This window comes from Pseudophryne corroboree, unplaced genomic scaffold, assembly GCF_028390025.1.
Source record: "Pseudophryne corroboree isolate aPseCor3 unplaced genomic scaffold, aPseCor3.hap2 scaffold_90, whole genome shotgun sequence".
NCBI classification, from domain to species: domain Eukaryota; kingdom Metazoa; phylum Chordata; class Amphibia; order Anura; family Myobatrachidae; genus Pseudophryne; species Pseudophryne corroboree.
Window position 1 is genome coordinate 1,438,027 of NW_026970479.1, and position 20,410 is coordinate 1,458,436.

The 20,410-nt window shown below is 36.0% G+C and overlaps 1 non-coding gene and 1 pseudogene across 1 annotated transcript; one reads left to right on the forward strand and one right to left on the reverse strand.

The window, feature by feature from the left end:
• Positions 1 to 15,488: 15,488 nt before the first annotated feature.
• Positions 15,489 to 15,651, forward strand: LOC135045248 (U1 spliceosomal RNA). The gene has a single exon (XR_010237775.1). It is a non-coding gene; the product is annotated as a U1 spliceosomal RNA (small nuclear RNA).
• A 3,252-nt stretch (positions 15,652 to 18,903) lies between these two features.
• On the reverse strand, positions 18,904 to 19,082 carry LOC135044575 (U1 spliceosomal RNA; annotated as a pseudogene).
• Between the last annotated feature and the right edge of the window lie 1,328 nt (positions 19,083 to 20,410).

Below are 20,410 nucleotides of genomic sequence, written 5' to 3' on the forward strand. Positions count from 1 at the left end.
TACTTAAAGTACAATAACTTTTACCATTTTAATTTGTTTTAATAGTATATTGACAGTATTGTTTTCTTTCAAAAATCCAATTAATTTTCTTTACCCGATTATTAAAATGGTAATTGACAAAAACAAACTACATTGTCACCAGAAGAGCAATACAAAATGTACAAGTGATATATTAAAATCATCTTTCCAGCTTGAATTTCAATGATGCATTGGGGCAACGATTTTGTGAGAAACATCTTCACCCTTAAATAAAGATTTTCTTAATTCCTTACCTGTGTGCTAATTAGATATCACTTTGTTTTCACATTAAACAGACTTCCACATGAGAAAACAGCAAAGATGCAGTGGCGTTAATGTTTCCTGGTGTCAACCTGTATTATTTCCGTAGATATTGAAATGAGGATGCATCTTGCTGCCTTTCCAATGAAGCAAGTTTAATTTAGTAATAGGTGAAAAACCATCCCTACAAAGATGTTAATCAGATACTTGGCTTTGTGGACACTTTTCAGAGAACAAATTTGTTATCATAAAAATAAAGCCAGAAAATGAAGAGCTGTTTAATCACTCAATTGGATTTTTCTGCCAGCATTTTTCTTTTTCTCTGCAACCCACTGCTAAATTGTGCTTCCTAGCTGTTTTTTTATAAAATCACTTAATCAAATCTAACTCTGATTACATCAGAGAAGGCCAGGTACCCTACACCATAAGAGGGGGTTTGCAATTTTGACTCGTCTACTTAAATATCACCAAAATCTGATCACAAGGTCAATTACGTCCCTGGGTGGGATTGAACCACCAACCTTTTGATTAATAGCTGAACACACTAACCGATTGCGCCACAGAGACACTTTGCAAAAAGAATATACTGACAAAGACTAATAAGCATTCATCTAGAACGTTTCCTAGAAAAACTTTAAAAAGTCAATAATCTGGAGAGTTTTTGTAAGATGTTTCTTCCAGCAACCAATGAAGAAACACATTGGTACTTTCGCATGATGAGTGAGTGCTTCAGGATCTCTTGCACTTACATGTGCAGCAGAGTACTGCAATGGAAGCATGCTGGGCCCATAACCCAGAGGTAGGCAGATTGAAACTATCCTTTGCTATATGCATTTTTTTTTTTGTTCATTAAAGTAATCCAAAACTGGGATTGATATTTTAGCTTTTATTTTTACTTAAAGTACAATAACTTTTACCATTTTAATTTGTTTTAATAGTATATTGACAGTATTGTTTTCTTTCAAAAACCCACTTAATTTTCTTTACCCTATTATTAAAATGGTAATTGACAAAAACAAACTACATTGTCACCAGAAGAGCAATACAAAATGTACAAGTGATATATTAAAATCATCTTTACAGCTTGAATTTCAATGATGCATTGGGGCAATGATTTTGTGAGAAACATCTTTACCCTTAAATAAAGATTTTCTTAATTCCTTACCTGTGTGCTAATTAGATATCACCTTGTTTTCACATTAAACAGACTTCCACATGAGAAAGCAGCAAGGATGCAGTGGCGTTAATGTTTCCTGGTGTCAACCTGTATTATTTCAGTAGATATTGAAATGAGGATGCATCTTGCTGCCTTTCCAATGAAGCAAGTTTAATTTAGTAATAGGTGAAAAACCATCCCTACAAATATGTTAATCAGATACTTGGCTTTGTGGACACTTTTCAGAGAACAAATTAGTTAGCATAAAAATAAAGCAAGAAAATGAAGAGCTGTTTAATCACTCAATTGGATTTTTCTGCCAGCATATTTCTTTTTCTCTGCAACCCACTGCTAAATTGTGCTTCCTAGCTGTTTTTATAAAATCACTGAATCAAATCTAACTCTGATTACATCAGAGAAGGCCAGGTACCCTACACCATAACAGGGGGTTTGAAATTTTGACTTGTCTGCTTAAAGATCACCAAAATCTGATAACAAGGTCAATTAAGTCCCTGGGTGGGATTGAACCACCAACCTTTTGGTTAATAGCCTTACACACTAACTGATTGCGCCACAGCGACACTTTGCAAAAGTACTTACTGACAAAGGCTAATAAGCATTCATCTAGAACGATTCCTAGAAACATTTTAAAAAGTCAATAATGTGGAGAGTTTTTGTAAGATGTTTCTTCCATCAACCAATGAAGAAACACATTGGTACTTTCCCATGATGAGTGAGTGCTTCAGGATCTCTTGCACTTACATGTGCAGCAGAGTACTGTAATGGAAGCATGCTGGGTCCATAACCCAGAGGTAGGCAGATTGAAACTATCCTCTGCTATATGCATTTTTTTTTGTTCATTAAAGTAATCCAAAACTGGGATTGATATTTTAGCTTTTATTTTTACTTAAAGTACAATAACTTTTACCATTTTAATTTGTTTTAATATTATATTGACAGTATTGTTTTCTTTCAAAAATCCAATTAATTTTCTTTACCCGATTATTAAAATGGTAACTGACAAAAACAAACTACATTGTCACCAGAAGAGCAATACAAAATGTACAAGTGATATATTAAAATCATCTTTCCAGCTTGAATTTCAATGATGCATTGGGGCAACGATTTTGTGAGAAACATCTTCACCCTTAAATAAAGATTTTCTTAATTCCTTACCTGTGTGCTAATTAGATATCACCTTGTTTTCACATTAAACAGACTTCCACATGAGAAAGCAGCAAGGATGCAGTGGCGTTAATGTTTCCTGGTGTCAACCTGTATTATTTCAGTAGATATTGAAATGAGGATGCATCTTGCTGCCTTTCCAATGAAGCAAGTTTAATTTAGTAATAGGTGAAAAACCATCCCTACAAAGGTGTTAATCAGAGACTTGGCTTTGTGGACACTTTTCAGAGAACAAATTTGTTAGCATAAAAATAAAGCCAGAAAATGAAGAGCTGTTTAATCACTCAATTGGATTTTTTTGATAGCATATTTCTTTTTCTCTGCAACCCACTGCTAAATTGTGCTTCCTAGCTGTTTTTATAAAATCACTGAATCAAATCTAACTCTGATTACATCAGAGAAGGCCAGGTACCCTACACCATAACAGGGGTTTTCGAAATTTTGACTTGTCTACTTAAAGATCAACAAAATCTGATAACAAGGTCAATTATGTCCCTGGGTGGGATTGAACCACCAACCTTTTGGTTAATAGCTGTACACACTAACTGATTGCGCCACAGCGACACTTTGCAAAAGTACATACTGACAAAGGCTAATAAGCATTCATCTAGAACGTTTCCTATAAAAACTTTAAATAGTCAATAATCTGGAGAGTTTTTGTAAGATGTTTCTTCCATCAACCAATGAAGAAACACATTGGTACTTTCCCATGATGAGTGAGTGCTTCAGGATCTCTTGCACTTACATGTGCAGCAGAGTACTGTTATGAAAGCATGCTGGGTCCATAACCCAGAGGTAGGCAGATTGAAACTATCCTCTGCTATATGCATTTTTTTTTTGTTAATTAAAGTAATCCAAAACTGGGATTGATATTTTTGCTCTTTTATTTTTACTTAAAGTACAATAACTTTTACCATTTTAATTTGTTTTAATAGTATATTGACAGTATTGTTTTCTTTCAAAAATCCAATTAATTTTCTTTACCCGATTATTAAAATGGTAATTGACAAAAACAAACTACATTGTCACCAGAAGAGCAATACAAAATGTACAAGTGATATATTAAAATCATCTTTCCAGCTTGAATTTCAATGATGCATTGGGGCAACGATTTTGTGAGAAACATCTTCACCCTTAAATAAAGATTTTCTTAATTCCTTACCTGTGTGCTAATTAGATATCACTTTGTTTTCACATTAAACAGACTTCCACATGAGAAAACAGCAAAGATGCAGTGGCGTTAATGTTTCCTGGTGTCAACCTGTATTATTTCCGTAGATATTGAAATGAGGATGCATCTTGCTGCCTTTCCAATGAAGCAAGTTTAATTTAGTAATAGGTGAAAAACCATCCCTACAAAGATGTTAATCAGATACTTGGCTTTGTGGACACTTTTCAGAGAACAAATTTGTTATCATAAAAATAAAGCCAGAAAATGAAGAGCTGTTTAATCACTCAATTGGATTTTTCTGCCAGCATTTTTCTTTTTCTCTGCAACCCACTGCTAAATTGTGCTTCCTAGCTGTTTTTTTATAAAATCACTTAATCAAATCTAACTCTGATTACATCAGAGAAGGCCAGGTACCCTACACCATAAGAGGGGGTTTGCAATTTTGACTCGTCTACTTAAATATCACCAAAATCTGATCACAAGGTCAATTACGTCCCTGGGTGGGATTGAACCACCAACCTTTTGATTAATAGCTGAACACACTAACCGATTGCGCCACAGAGACACTTTGCAAAAAGAATATACTGACAAAGACTAATAAGCATTCATCTAGAACGTTTCCTAGAAAAACTTTAAAAAGTCAATAATCTGGAGAGTTTTTGTAAGATGTTTCTTCCAGCAACCAATGAAGAAACACATTGGTACTTTCGCATGATGAGTGAGTGCTTCAGGATCTCTTGCACTTACATGTGCAGCAGAGTACTGCAATGGAAGCATGCTGGGCCCATAACCCAGAGGTAGGCAGATTGAAACTATCCTTTGCTATATGCATTTTTTTTTTTGTTCATTAAAGTAATCCAAAACTGGGATTGATATTTTAGCTTTTATTTTTACTTAAAGTACAATAACTTTTACCATTTTAATTTGTTTTAATAGTATATTGACAGTATTGTTTTCTTTCAAAAATCCACTTAATTTTCTTTACCCTATTATTAAAATGGTAATTGACAAAAACAAACTACATTGTCACCAGAAGAGCAATACAAAATGTACAAGTGATATATTAAAATCATCTTTACAGCTTGAATTTCAATGATGCATTGGGGCAATGATTTTGTGAGAAACATCTTTACCCTTAAATAAAGATTTTCTTAATTCCTTACCTGTGTGCTAATTAGATATCACCTTGTTTTCACATTAAACAGACTTCCACATGAGAAAGCAGCAAGGATGCAGTGGCGTTAATGTTTCCTGGTGTCAACCTGTATTATTTCAGTAGATATTGAAATGAGGATGCATCTTGCTGCCTTTCCAATGAAGCAAGTTTAATTTAGTAATAGGTGAAAAACCATCCCTACAAATATGTTAATCAGATACTTGGCTTTGTGGACACTTTTCAGAGAACAAATTAGTTAGCATAAAAATAAAGCAAGAAAATGAAGAGCTGTTTAATCACTCAATTGGATTTTTCTGCCAGCATATTTCTTTTTCTCTGCAACCCACTGCTAAATTGTGCTTCCTAGCTGTTTTTATAAAATCACTGAATCAAATCTAACTCTGATTACATCAGAGAAGGCCAGGTACCCTACACCATAACAGGGGGTTTGAAATTTTGACTTGTCTGCTTAAAGATCACCAAAATCTGATAACAAGGTCAATTAAGTCCCTGGGTGGGATTGAACCACCAACCTTTTGGTTAATAGCCTTACACACTAACTGATTGCGCCACAGCGACACTTTGCAAAAGTACTTACTGACAAAGGCTAATAAGCATTCATCTAGAACGATTCCTAGAAACATTTTAAAAAGTCAATAATGTGGAGAGTTTTTGTAAGATGTTTCTTCCATCAACCAATGAAGAAACACATTGGTACTTTCCCATGATGAGTGAGTGCTTCAGGATCTCTTGCACTTACATGTGCAGCAGAGTACTGTAATGGAAGCATGCTGGGTCCATAACCCAGAGGTAGGCAGATTGAAACTATCCTCTGCTATATGCATTTTTTTTTGTTCATTAAAGTAATCCAAAACTGGGATTGATATTTTAGCTTTTATTTTTACTTAAAGTACAATAACTTTTACCATTTTAATTTGTTTTAATATTATATTGACAGTATTGTTTTCTTTCAAAAATCCAATTAATTTTCTTTACCCGATTATTAAAATGGTAACTGACAAAAACAAACTACATTGTCACCAGAAGAGCAATACAAAATGTACAAGTGATATATTAAAATCATCTTTCCAGCTTGAATTTCAATGATGCATTGGGGCAACGATTTTGTGAGAAACATCTTCACCCTTAAATAAAGATTTTCTTAATTCCTTACCTGTGTGCTAATTAGATATCACCTTGTTTTCACATTAAACAGACTTCCACATGAGAAAGCAGCAAGGATGCAGTGGCGTTAATGTTTCCTGGTGTCAACCTGTATTATTTCAGTAGATATTGAAATGAGGATGCATCTTGCTGCCTTTCCAATGAAGCAAGTTTAATTTAGTAATAGGTGAAAAACCATCCCTACAAAGGTGTTAATCAGAGACTTGGCTTTGTGGACACTTTTCAGAGAACAAATTTGTTAGCATAAAAATAAAGCCAGAAAATGAAGAGCTGTTTAATCACTCAATTGGATTTTTTTGATAGCATATTTCTTTTTCTCTGCAACCCACTGCTAAATTGTGCTTCCTAGCTGTTTTTATAAAATCACTGAATCAAATCTAACTCTGATTACATCAGAGAAGGCCAGGTACCCTACACCATAACAGGGGTTTTCGAAATTTTGACTTGTCTACTTAAAGATCAACAAAATCTGATAACAAGGTCAATTATGTCCCTGGGTGGGATTGAACCACCAACCTTTTGGTTAATAGCTGTACACACTAACTGATTGCGCCACAGCGACACTTTGCAAAAGTACATACTGACAAAGGCTAATAAGCATTCATCTAGAACGTTTCCTATAAAAACTTTAAATAGTCAATAATCTGGAGAGTTTTTGTAAGATGTTTCTTCCATCAACCAATGAAGAAACACATTGGTACTTTCCCATGATGAGTGAGTGCTTCAGGATCTCTTGCACTTACATGTGCAGCAGAGTACTGTTATGAAAGCATGCTGGGTCCATAACCCAGAGGTAGGCAGATTGAAACTATCCTCTGCTATATGCATTTTTTTTTTGTTAATTAAAGTAATCCAAAACTGGGATTGATATTTTTGCTCTTTTATTTTTACTTAAAGTACAATAACTTTTACCATTTTAATTTGTTTTAATAGTATATTGACAGTATTGTTTTCTTTCAAAAATCCAATTAATTTTCTTTACCCGATTATTAAAATGGTAATTGACAAAAACAAACTACATTGTCACCAGAAGAGCAATACAAAATGTACAAGTGATATATTAAAATCATCTTTCCAGCTTGAATTTCAATGATGCATTGGGGCAACGATTTTGTGAGAAACATCTTCACCCTTAAATAAAGATTTTCTTAATTCCTTACCTGTGTGCTAATTAGATATCACTTTGTTTTCACATTAAACAGACTTCCACATGAGAAAACAGCAAAGATGCAGTGGCGTTAATGTTTCCTGGTGTCAACCTGTATTATTTCCGTAGATATTGAAATGAGGATGCATCTTGCTGCCTTTCCAATGAAGCAAGTTTAATTTAGTAATAGGTGAAAAACCATCCCTACAAAGATGTTAATCAGATACTTGGCTTTGTGGACACTTTTCAGAGAACAAATTTGTTATCATAAAAATAAAGCCAGAAAATGAAGAGCTGTTTAATCACTCAATTGGATTTTTCTGCCAGCATTTTTCTTTTTCTCTGCAACCCACTGCTAAATTGTGCTTCCTAGCTGTTTTTTTTATAAAATCACTTAATCAAATCTAACTCTGATTACATCAGAGAAGGCCAGGTACCCTACACCATAAGAGGGGTTTTGCAATTTTGACTTGTCTACTTAAATATTACCAAAATCTGATCACAATGTCAATTACGTCCCTGGGTGGGATTGAACCACCAACCTTCTGATTAATAGCTGAACACACTAACCGATTGCGCCACAGAGACACTTTGCAAAAAGTACATACTGACAAAGACTAATAAGCATTCATCTAGAACGTTTCCTAGAAAAACTTTAAAAAGTCAATAATCTGGAGAGTTTTTGTAAGATGTTTCTTCCAGCAACCAATGAAGAAACACATTGGTACTTTCGCATGATGAGTGAGTGCTTCAGGATCTCTTGCACTTACATGTGCAGCAGAGTACTGCACTGGAAGCATGCTGGGCCCATAACCCAGAGGTAGGCAGATTGAAACTATCCTTTGCTATATGCATTTTTTTTTTGTTCATTAAAGTAATCCAAAACTGGGATTGATATTTTAGCTTTTATTTTTACTTAAAGTACAATAACTTTTACCATTTTAATTTGTTTTAATAGTTTATTGACAGTATTGTTTTCTTTCAAAAATCCAATTAATTTTCTTTACCCGATTTTTAAAATGGTAATTGACAAAAACAAACTACATTGTCACCAGAAGAGCAATACAAAATGTACAAGTGATATATTAAAATCATCTTTCCAGCTTGAATTTCAATGATGCATTGGGGCAACGATTTTGTGAGAAACATCTTCACCCTTAAATAAAGATTTTCTTAATTCCTTACCTGTGTGCTAATTAGATATCACCTTGTTTTCACATTAAACAGACTTCCACATGAGAAAACAGCAAAGATGCAGTGGCGTTAATGTTTCCTGGTGTCAACCTGTATTATTTCCGTAGATATTGAAATGAGGATGCATCTTGCTGCCTTTCCAATGAAGCAAGTTTAATTTAGTAATAGGTGAAAAACCATCCCTACAAAAATGTTAATCAGATACTTGGCTTTGTGGACACTTTTCAGAGAACAAATTTGTTATCATAAAAATAAAGCCAGAAAATGAAGAGCTGTTTAATCACTCAATTGGATTTTTCTGCCAGCATTTTTCTTTTTCTCTGCAACCCACTGCTAAATTGTGCTTCCTAGCTGTTTTTTTATAAAATCACTTAATCAAATCTAACTCTGATTACATCAGAGAAGGCCAGGTACCCTACACCATAAGAGGGGGTTTGCAATTTTGACTTGTCTACTTAAATATCACCAAAATCTGATCACAAGGTCAATTATGTCCCTGGGTGGGATTGAACCACCAACTTTTTGATTAATAGCTGAACACACTAACCAATTGCGCCACAGAGACACTTTGCAAAAAGTACATACTGACAAAGACTAATAAGCATTCATCTAGAACGTTTCCTAAAAAAACTTTAAAAAGTCAATAATCTGGAGAGTTTTTGTAAGATGTTTCTTCCAGCAACCAACGAAGAAACACATTGGTACTTTCGCATGATGAGTGAGTGCTTCAGGATCTCTTGCACTTACATGTGCAGCAGAGTACTGCAATGGAAGCATGCTGGGCCCATAACCCAGAGGTAGGCAGATTGAAACTATCCTTTGCTATATGCATTTTTTTTTGTTCATTAAAGTAATCCAAAACTGGGATTGATATTTTAGCTTTTATTTTTACTTAAAGTACAATAACTTTTACCATTTTAATTTGTTTTAATAGTATATTGACAGTATTGTTTTCTTTCAAAAATCCAATTAATTTTCTTTACCCGATTATTAAAATGGTAATTGACAAAAACAAACTACATTGTCACCAGAAGAGCAATACAAAATGTACAAGTGATATATTAAAATCATCTTTCCAGCTTGAATTTCAATGATGCATTGGGGCAACGATTTTGTGAGAAACATCTTCACCCTTAAATAAAGATTTTCTTAATTCTTTACCTGTGTGCTAATTAGATATCACCTTGTTTTCACATTAAACAGACTTCCACATGAGAAAACAGCAAAGATGCAGTGGTGTTAATGTTTCCTGGTGTCAACCTGTATTATTTCTGTAGATATTGAAATGAGGATGCATCTTGCTGCCTTTTTAATGAAGCAAGTTTAATTTAGTAATAGGTGAAAAACCATCCCTACAAAGATGTTAATCAGATACTTGGCTTTGTGGACACTTTTCAGAGAACAAATTTGTTATCATAAAAATAAAGCCAGAAAATGAAGAGCTGTTTAATCACTCAATTGGATTTTTCTGCCAGCATTTTTCTTTTTCTCTGCAACCCACTGCTAAATTGTGCTTCCTAGCTGTTTTTTTTATAAAATCACTTAATCAAATCTAACTCTGATTACATCAGAGAAGGCCAGGTACCCTACACCATAAGAGAGGGTTTGCAATTTTGACTTGTCTACTTAAATATCACCAAAATCTGATCACAAGGTCAATTACGTCCCTGGGTGGGATTGAACCACCAACCTTTTGATTAATAGCTGAACACACTAACAGATTGCGCCACAGAGACACTTTGCAAAAAGTCCATACTGACAAAGACTAATAAGCATTCATCTAGAACGTTTCCTAGAAAAACTTTAAAAAGTCAATAATCTGGAGAGTTTTTGTAAGATGTTTCTTCCAGCAACCAATGAAGAAACACATTGGTACTTTCGCATGATGAGTGAGTGCTTCAGGATCTCTTGCACTTAAATGTGCAGCAGAGTACTGCAATGGAAGCATGCTGGGCCCATAACCCAGAGGTAGGCAGATTGAAACTATCCTTTGCTATATGCATTTTTTTTTGTTCATTAAAGTAATCCAAAACTGGGATTGATATTTTAGCTTTTATTTTTACTTAAAGTACAATAACTTTTACCATTTTAATTTGTTTTAATAGTATATTGACAGTATTGTTTTCTTTCAAAAATCCACTTAATTTTCTTTACCCTATTATTAAAATGGTAATTGACAAAAACAAACTACATTGTCACCAGAAGAGCAATACAAAATGTACAAGTGATACATTAAAATCATCTTTCCAGCTTGAATTTCAATGATGCATTGGGGCAACGATTATGTGAGAAACATCTTCACCCTTAAATAAAGATTTTCTTAATTCCTTACCTGTGTGCTAATTAGATATCACCTTGTTTTCACATTAAACAGACTTCCACATGAGAAAGCAGCAAGGATGCAGTGGCGTTAATGTTTCCTGGTGTCAACCTGTATTATTTCAGTAGATATTGAAATGAGGATGCATCTTGCTGCCTTTCCAATGAAGCAAGTTTAATTTAGTAATAGATGAAAAACCATCCCTACAAATATGTTAATCAGATACTTGGCTTTGTGGACACTTTTCAGAGAACAAATTAGTTAGCATAAAAATAAAGCCAGAAAATGAAGAGCTGTTTAATCACTCAATTGGATTTTTCTGCCAGCATATTTCTTTTTCTCTGCAACCCACTGCTAAATTGTGCTTCCTAGCTGTTTTTATAAAATCACTGAATCAAATCTAACTACATCAGAGAAGGCCAGGTACCCTACACCATAACAGGGGGTTTGAAATTTTGACTTGTCTACTTAAAGATCACCAAAATCTGATAACAAGGTCAATTAAGTCCCTGGGTGGGATTGAACCACCAACCTTTTGGTTAATAGCCTTACACACTAACTGATTGCGCCACAGCGACACTTTGCAAAAGTACATACTGACAAAGGCTAATAAGCATTCATCTAGAACGATTCCTAGAAACATTTTAAAAAGTCAATAATGTGGAGAGTTTTTGTAAGATGTTTCTTCCATCAACCAATGAAGAAACACATTGGTACTTTCCCATGATGAGTGAGTGCTTCAGGATCTTTTGCACTTACATGTGCAGCAGAGTACTGTAATGGAAGCATGCTGGGTCCATAACCCAGAGGTAGGCAGATTGAAACTATCCTCTGCTATATGCATTTTTTTTTTGTTAATTAACGTAATCCAAAACTGGGATTGATATTTTTGCTCTTTTATTTTTACTTAAAGTACAATAACTTTTACCATTTTAATTTGTTTTAATAGTATATTGACAGTATTGTTTTCTTTCAAAAATCCACTTAATTTTCTTTACCCGATTATTAAAATGGTAATTGACAAAAACAAACTACATTGTCACCAGAAGAGCAATACAAAATGTACAAGTGATATATTAAAATCATCTTTCCAGCTTGAATTTCAATGATGCATTGGGGCAACGATTTTGTGAGAAACATCTTCACCCTTAAATAAAGATTTTCTTAATTCCTTACCTGTGTGCTAATTAGATATCACCTTGTTTTCACATTAAACAGACTTCCACATGAGAAAACAGTAAAGATGCAGTGGCGTTAATGTTTCCTGGTGTCAACCTGTATTATTTCCGTAGATATTGAAATGAGGATGCATCTTGCTGCCTTTCCAATGAAGCAAGTTTAATTTAGTAATAGGTGAAAAACCATCCCTACAAAGATGTTAATCAGAGACTTGGCTTTGTGGACACTTTTCAGAGAACAAATTTGTTAGCATAAAAATAAAGCCAGAAAATGAAGAGCTGTTTAATCACTAAATTGGATTTTTTTGCCAGCATATTTCTTTTTCTCTGCAACTCACTGCTAAATTGTGCTTCCTAGCTGTTTTTATAAAATCACTAAATCAAATCTAACTCTGATTACATCAGAGAAGGCCAGGTACCCTACACCATAACAGGGGGTTTGAAATTTTGACTTGTCTACTTAAAGATCACCAAAATCTGATAACAAGGTCAATTAAGTCCCTGGGTGGGATTGAACCACCAACCTTTTGGTTAATAGCCTCACACACTAACTGATTGCGCCACAGCGACACTTTGCAAAAGTACTTACTGACAAAGACTAATAAGCATTCATCTAGAACGATTCCTAGAAACATTTTAAAAAGTCAATAATGTGGAGAGTTTTTGTAAGATGTTTCTTCCATCAACCAATGAAGAAACACATTGGTACTTTCCCATGATGAGTGAGTGCTTCAGGATCTCTTGCACTTACATGTGCAGCAGAGTACTGTAATGGAAGCATGCTGGGTCCATAACCCAGAGGTAGGCAGATTGAAACTATCCTCTGCTATATGCATTTTTTTTGTTAATTAAAGTAATCCAAAACTGGGATTGATATTTTTGCTCTTTTATTTTTACTTAAAGTACAATAACTTTTACCATTTTAATTTGTTTTAATAGTATATTGACAGTATTGTTTTCTTTCAAAAATCCAATTAATTTTCTTTACCCGATTATTAAAATGGTAATTGACAAAAGCAAACTACATTGTCACCAGAAGAGCAATACAAAATGTACAAGTGATATATTAAAATCATCTTTCCAGCTTGAATTTCAATGATGCATTGGGGCAACGATTTTGTGAGAAACATCTTCACCCTTAAATAAAGATTTTCTTAATTCCTTACCTGTGTGCTAATTAGATATCACCTTGTTTTCACATTAAACAGACTTCCACATGCGAAAGCAGCAAGGATGCAGTGGCGTTAATGTTTCCTGGTGTCAACCTGTATTATTTCAGTAGACATTGAAATGAGGATGCATCTTGCTGCCTTTCCAATGAAGCAAGTTTAATTTAGTAATAGGTGAAAAACCATCCCTACAAAGGTGTTAATCAGAGACTTGGCTTTGTGGACACTTTTCAGAGAACAAATTTGTTAGCATAAAAATAAAGCCAGAAAATGAAGAGCTGTTTAATCACTCAATTGGATTTTTTTGCCAGCATATTTCTTTTTCTCTGCAACTCACTGCTAAATTGTGCTTCCTAGCTGTTTTTATAAAATCACTGAATCAAATCTAACTCTGATTACATCAGAGAAGGCCAGGTACCCTACACCATAACAGGGGGTTTGAAATTTTGACTTGTCTACTTAAAGATCACCAAAATCTGATAACAAGGTCAATTACGTCCCTGGGTGGGATTGAACCACCAACCTTTTAGTTAATAACCATACACACAGACTGATTGCGCCACAGCGACACTTTGCAAAAGTACATACTGACAAATGCTAATAAGCATTCATCTAGAACGTTTCCTAGAAACATTTTAAAAAGTCAATAATGTGGAGAGTTTTTGTAAGATGTTTCTTCCATCAACCAATAAAGAAACACATTGGAACTTTCCCATGATAAGTGAGTGCTTCAGGACCTCTTGCACTTACATGTGCAGCAGAGTACTGTAATGGAAGCATGCTGGGACCATAACCCAGAGGTAGGCAGATTGAAACTATCCTCTGCTATATGCATTTTTTTTTGTTAATTAAAGTAATCCAAAACTGGGATTGATATTTTTGCTCTTTTATTTTTACTTAAAGTACAATAACTTTTACCATTTTAATTTGTTTTAATAGTATATTGACAGTATTGTTTTCTTTCAAAAATCCAATTAATTTTCTTTACCCAATTATTAAAATGGTAATTGACAAAAACAAACTACATTGTCACCAGAAGAGCAATACAAAATGTACAAGTGATATATTAAAATCATCTTTCCAGCTTGAATTTCAATGATGCATTGGGGCAACGATTTTGTGAGAAACATCTTCACCCTTTAATAAAGATTTTCTTAATTCCTTACCTGTGTGCTAATTAGATATCACCTTGTTTTCACATTAAACAGACTTCCACATGAGAAAGCAGCAAGGATGCAGTGGCGTTAATGTTTCCTGGTGTCAACCTGTATTATTTCAGTAGATATTGAAATGAGGATGCATCTTGCTGCCTTTCCAATGAAGCAAGTTTAATTTAGTAATAGGTGAAAAACCATCCAAGAGCTGTTTAATCACTCAATTGGATTTTTTTGCCAGCATATTTCTTTTTCTCTGCAACCCACTGCTAAATTGTGCTTCCTAGCTGTTTTTATAAAATCACTGAATCAAATCTAACTCTGATTACATCAGAGAAGTCTAAATACCTAACACCATAACAGGGGGTTTGAAATTTTGACTTGTCTACTTAAAGATCACCAAAATCTGATAACAAAGTCAATTACATCCCTGGGTGGGATTGAACCACCAACCTTTTGGTTAATAGCCATACACACTAACTGATTGCGCCACAGCGACACTTTGCAAAATTACATACTGACAAAGGCTAATAAACAATCATCTAGAACGTTTCCTAGAAAAACTTTAAAAAGTCAATAATCTGGAGTGTTTTTGTAAGATGTTTCTGCCATCAACCAATGAAGAAACACATTGGTACTTTCCCATGATGAGTGAGTGCTTCAGGATCTCTTGCACTTACATGTGCAGCAGAGTACTGCAATGGAAGCATGCTGGGCCCATAACCCAGAGGTAGAAAGATTGAAACTATCCTCTGCTATATGCATTTTTTTTGTTAATTAAAGTAATCCAAAACTGGGATTGATATTTTTGCTCTTTTATTTTTACTTAAAGTACAATAACTTTTACCATTTTAATTTGTTTTAATAGTATATTGACAGTATTGTTTTCTTTCAAAAATTCACTTAATTTTCTTTTCTGTGTGCTAATTAGATATCACCTTGTTTTCACATTAAATAGACTTCCACATGAGAAAGCAGCAAGGATGCAGTGGCGTTAATGTTTCCTGGTGGTAGTGGGGTACTGTGTTTGTGCTTTCCTCTGGTCAGCTCTGGTAAAAGTCAGATTTCTTTGTCTCAGATCTTCCTCTAGCCTTGTTCTTCTTTCGAGAGTTCCCTTGTGCTGCCTCAGTTGGATCTCCTTCACTTGACAGGGGGGTACCCGAGCAGCGACCCTCCCCAGCACTAGCCCAACTCCTACTTACCTGCCAGGTGAGATACTATGATCAGGAAGGTGCTTCTCCCAGGGAAAGGCTCACCCATTGCACTCTGGGTGTGCTGCTCCTGCGATTTCCCCAAATGTGGGAAACTTGACTGCATAATTTGTGTTTCCCCTGGTCGGCTCTCGTATAATTCAGATCTCTTTGTCTCAGGTCTCTCTCCAGCCTAGTTTGCTGTCTGTTTCCACTTCTCTTTTCTTAAACCGCTCCCTTCTATGCCCTTGTGCACCTTAATTAAATCTAACTCTGATTACGTCAGAGAAGGCCAGGTACCCTACACCATAAGAGGGGGTTTGAAATTTTGACTTGTCTACTTAAAGATCACCAAAATCTGATCACAAGGTCAATTACATCACTGGGTGGGAACCTTTTGGTTAATAGCCCATGTAAGTGCAAGAGATCCTGAAGCACTCACTCATCATGGGAATGTACCAATGTGTTTCTTACAAAAATTCTCCAGATTATTGACTTTTTAAAGTTTTTCTAGGAAACGTTCTAGATGAATGCTTATTAGCCTTTGTCAGTATGTACTTTTGCAAAGTGTCGCTGTGGCGCAATCAGTTAGTGTGTATGGCTATTAACCTAAAGGTTGGTGATTCAATCCCACCCAGGGACGTAATAGACCTTGTTATCAGATTTTGGTGATCTTTAAGTAGACAAGTCAAAATTTCAAACCCCCTCTTATGGTGTAGGGTACCCGGCCTTCTCTGATGTAATCAGAATTAGATTTGATTAAGTGATTTTATAAAAAACAGCTAGGAAGCACAATTTAGCAGTGGGTTGCAGAGAAAAAAAATTATGCTGGCAGAAAAGTCCAATTGAGTGATTAAACAGCTCTTCATTTTCTGATTTTATGTTTATGCTAACAAATTTGCTCTCTGAAAAGTGTCCACAAAGCCAAGTCTCTGATTAACACCTTTGTAGGAATGGTTTTTCACCTATTACTGAATTAAACTTGCTTCATTGGAAAGGCAGCAAGATGCATCCTCATTTCAATGTCTACTGAAATAATACAGGTTGACACCAGGAAACATAAACGTCACTGCATCCTTGCTGCTTCCTCATGGGGAAGTCTGTTTAATGTGAAAACAAGGTGATATCTAATCAGCACACAGGTAAGGAATTAAGAAAATCTTTCTTTATGGGTGAAGATGTTTCTCACAAAATTGTTGCACCAAGGCATCATTGAAATTCAAGCTGGAAAGATGATTTTAATATATCACTTGTACATTTTGTACTGCTCTTCTGGTGACAATGTAGATTGTTTTTGTCAATTACCATTTTAATAATCGGGTAAAGAAAATTAATTGGATTTTTGAAAGAAAACAATACTGTCAATATACTATTAAAACAAATTAAAATGGTAAAAGTTATTGTACTTTAAGTAAAAATAAAAGAGCAAAAATATCAATCCCAGTTTTGGATTACTTTAATTAATAAAAACAATGCATATAGCAGAGGATAGTTTCAATCTGCCTACCTCTGGGTTATGGACCCAGCATGCTTCCATTACAGTACTCTGCTGCACATGTAAGTGCAAGAGATCCTGAAGCACTCACTCATCATAGGAAAGTACCAATGTGTTTCTTCATTGGTTGATGGAAGAAACATCTTACAAAAACTCTCCACATTATTGACTTTTTAAAATGTTTCTAGGAAACGTTCTAGATGAATGCTTATTAGCCTTTGTCAGTATGTACTTTTGAAAAGTGTCGCTGTGGCGCAATCAGTTAGTGTATAAGGCTATTAACCAAAAGGTTGGTGGTTCATTCCCACCCAGGGACCTAATTGACCTTGTTATCAGATTTCGGTGATCTTTAAGTAGACAAGTCAAAATTTCAAACCCCCTCTTATGGTGTAGGGTACCTGGCCTTCTCTGATGTAATCAGAGTTAGATTTGATTAAGTGATTTTATAAAAAAAACAGCTAGGAAGCACAATTTAGCAGTGGGTTGCAGAGAAAAAGAAAAATGCTGGCAGAAAAATCCAATTGAGTGATTAAACAGCTCTTCATTTTCTGGCTTTATTTTTATGCTAACAAATTTGTTCTCTGAAAAGTGTCCACAAAGCCAAGTCTCTGATTAACACCTTTGTAGGGATGGTTTTTAACCTATTACTAAATTAAACTTGCTTCATTGGAAAGGCAGCAAGATGCATCCTCATTTCAATGTCTACTGAAATAATACAGGTTGACACCAGGAAACATTAACGCCACTGCATCCTTGCTGCTTTCTCATGTGAAAGTCTGTTTAATGTGAAAACAAGGTGATATCTAATTAGCACACAGGTAGGGAATTAAGAAAATCTTTATTTAAGGGTGAAGATGTTTCTCACAAAATCGTTACCTCAATGCATCATTGAAATTCAAGCTGAAAAGATGATTTTAATATATCACTTGTACATTTTGTATTGCTCTTCTGGTGAAAATGTAGTTTGTTTTTGTCAATTACCATTTTGATAATAGGGTAAAGAAAATTAAGTGGATTTTTGAAAGAAAACAATACTGTCAATATACTATTAAAACAAATTAAAACAGTAAAAGTTATTGTACTTTAAGTAAAAATAAAAGAGCCAAAATATCAATCCCTGTTTTGGATTACTTTAATTAACAAAAAAAATGCATATAGCAGAGGACAGTTGCAATCTGCCTACCTCTGGGTTATAGGCCCAGCATGCTTCCATTGTAGTCCTTTGCTGCACATGTAAGTGCAAGAGATCCTGAAGCACTCACTCATCATGGGAAAGTACCAATGTGTTTCTTCATTGGTTGATGGAAGGAACATCTTACAAAAACTCTCCAGATTATTGACTTTTTAAAGTTTTTCTAGGAAACGTTCTAGATGAATGCTTATTAACCTTTGTCAGTATGTACTTTTGCAAAGTGTCTCTGAGGCGCAAACAGTTAGCGTGTTCAGTTGTTAACCAAAAGGTTGGTGGTTCAATCCCACCTAGGGACGTAATTGACCTCGTTATCAGATTTTGGTGATCTTTAAGTAGACAAGTAAAAATTTCAAACCACCTCTTATGGTGTAGGGTACCTGGCCTTCTCTGATGTAATCAGAGTTAGATTTGATTAAGTGATTTTATAAAAAAAACAGCCACGAAGCACAATTTAGCAGTGGGTTGCAGAGAAAAAGAAATATGCTGGCAGAAAAATCCAATTGAGTGATTAAACAGCTCTTCATTTTCTGGCTTTATTTTTATGCTAACAAATTTGTGCTCTGAAAAGTGTCCACAAAGCCAAGTATCTGATTAACACCTTTGTAGGGATGGTTTTTCACCTATTATTAAATTAAACTTGCTTCATTGGAAAGGCAGCAAGTGATGTCATCCAAGCAGTGGGTCAAAGTTGGCTTCAAACCTCGTCTGCTTATGAAAAGAGAAAAGGGGTATGCAGGGCATGGCGGCCTTTTGCGGTGCTTGGATGACCCCTAGTTCGCATTAAATAATGCAGTCGAGTTTCCCACATTTGGGGAAATCACAGGGGTCAGCATACCCAGAATGCAATGAATGAACCGCACCCTGGGAGAACAGTCTTCATGACCATGGTATCTCCTATGCAAAATAAGTATGATTTGGGATAGGGCTGGGGAGGGCCGCTGCTCAGGCACATCTCTGTCAAGTAAAGGAGATTCAACTGAGGCAGCACAAGGGAACTCTCATCTGGGGACAACAACTGCAGGGAGAACACATATTTTCAGATGAACATGGGAGGGCAGAAGGCTGCCTAATACTGAAGCACCCCCAAACAACAAACCAAATGCAACAACTAGTGCAAGCATTCCTGGGGGAAGGCCTGCAGCAGATGGATTTGCATATGGCGATGTCATCCAAGCAGTGGGTCAAAGTTGGCTTCAACCCTCGTCTGCATATGAAAAGAGAAAAGGGGCGTGCAGGGCATGGCGGCCTTTTGCGGCACTTGGATGACCCCTAGTTTGCATTAAACACCTCCACCCTCCGTCGGTGTGGGGCTCATGTTGGCTATGCCCCAGCCCCTGAAGCATTCAAGCTGATTTCTTGCAGCAGCTGGGCACTGTAACAGCTCCAGAGCTGCTCTGTAAGGCAAGTAAAAGGGTGTGGGCCCTGCAGCACTACCTGTAGTTCGCATTGTGCGAGACCCCTAGTTCGCATTAAACACCCCCACCCTCCTTCGGTGTGGGGCTCATGTTGGCCATGCCCCAGCCCCTGAAGCATTCACGCTGATTTCTTGCAGCAGCTGGGCACTGTAACAGCTCAAGAGCTGCTCTGTAAGGCAAGTAAAAGGGTGTGGGCCCTGCAGCACTACCTGTAGTTTGCATTGTGCATTGGAAGGCACAAAGTAAGCAGACGGGAGGAGAAGTCAGGATAGTGCACAAGGGTATAGACGGGAGGGGCTCAAGAAAAAAGAAGTGGAAACAGACAGCAAACTAGGCTTCCAATGCACAATGCAAACTACAGGTAGTGCTGCAGGGCCCACACCCTTTTACTTGCCTTACAGAGCAGCTCTGGAGCTGTTTAATCACTCAATTGGATTTTTCTGCCAGCATAATTTTTCTCTTACGTCCTAGAGGATGCTGGGGACTCCGTAAGGACCATGGGGGATAGACGGGCTCCGCAGGAGACATGGGCACTTAAAGAAAGACTTTAGATCTGGGTGTGCACTGGCTCCTCCCTCTATGCCCCTCCTCCAGACCTCAGTTTACTACTGTGCCCAGAGGAGACTGGGTGCTTTTCAGGGAGCTCTCCTGAGTTTCCTGACAGAAAGTATATTTGTTAGATTTTTTTATTTTCAGGGAGCCTGCTGGCAACAGACTCCCTGCATCGAGGGGCGGAGGGGAGAGATGCACACCTACTTCTGTGAGTTGATAGGCTCTGCTTCTTAGGCTACTGTACAGCATTAGCTCCAGAGGGATCGGTACGC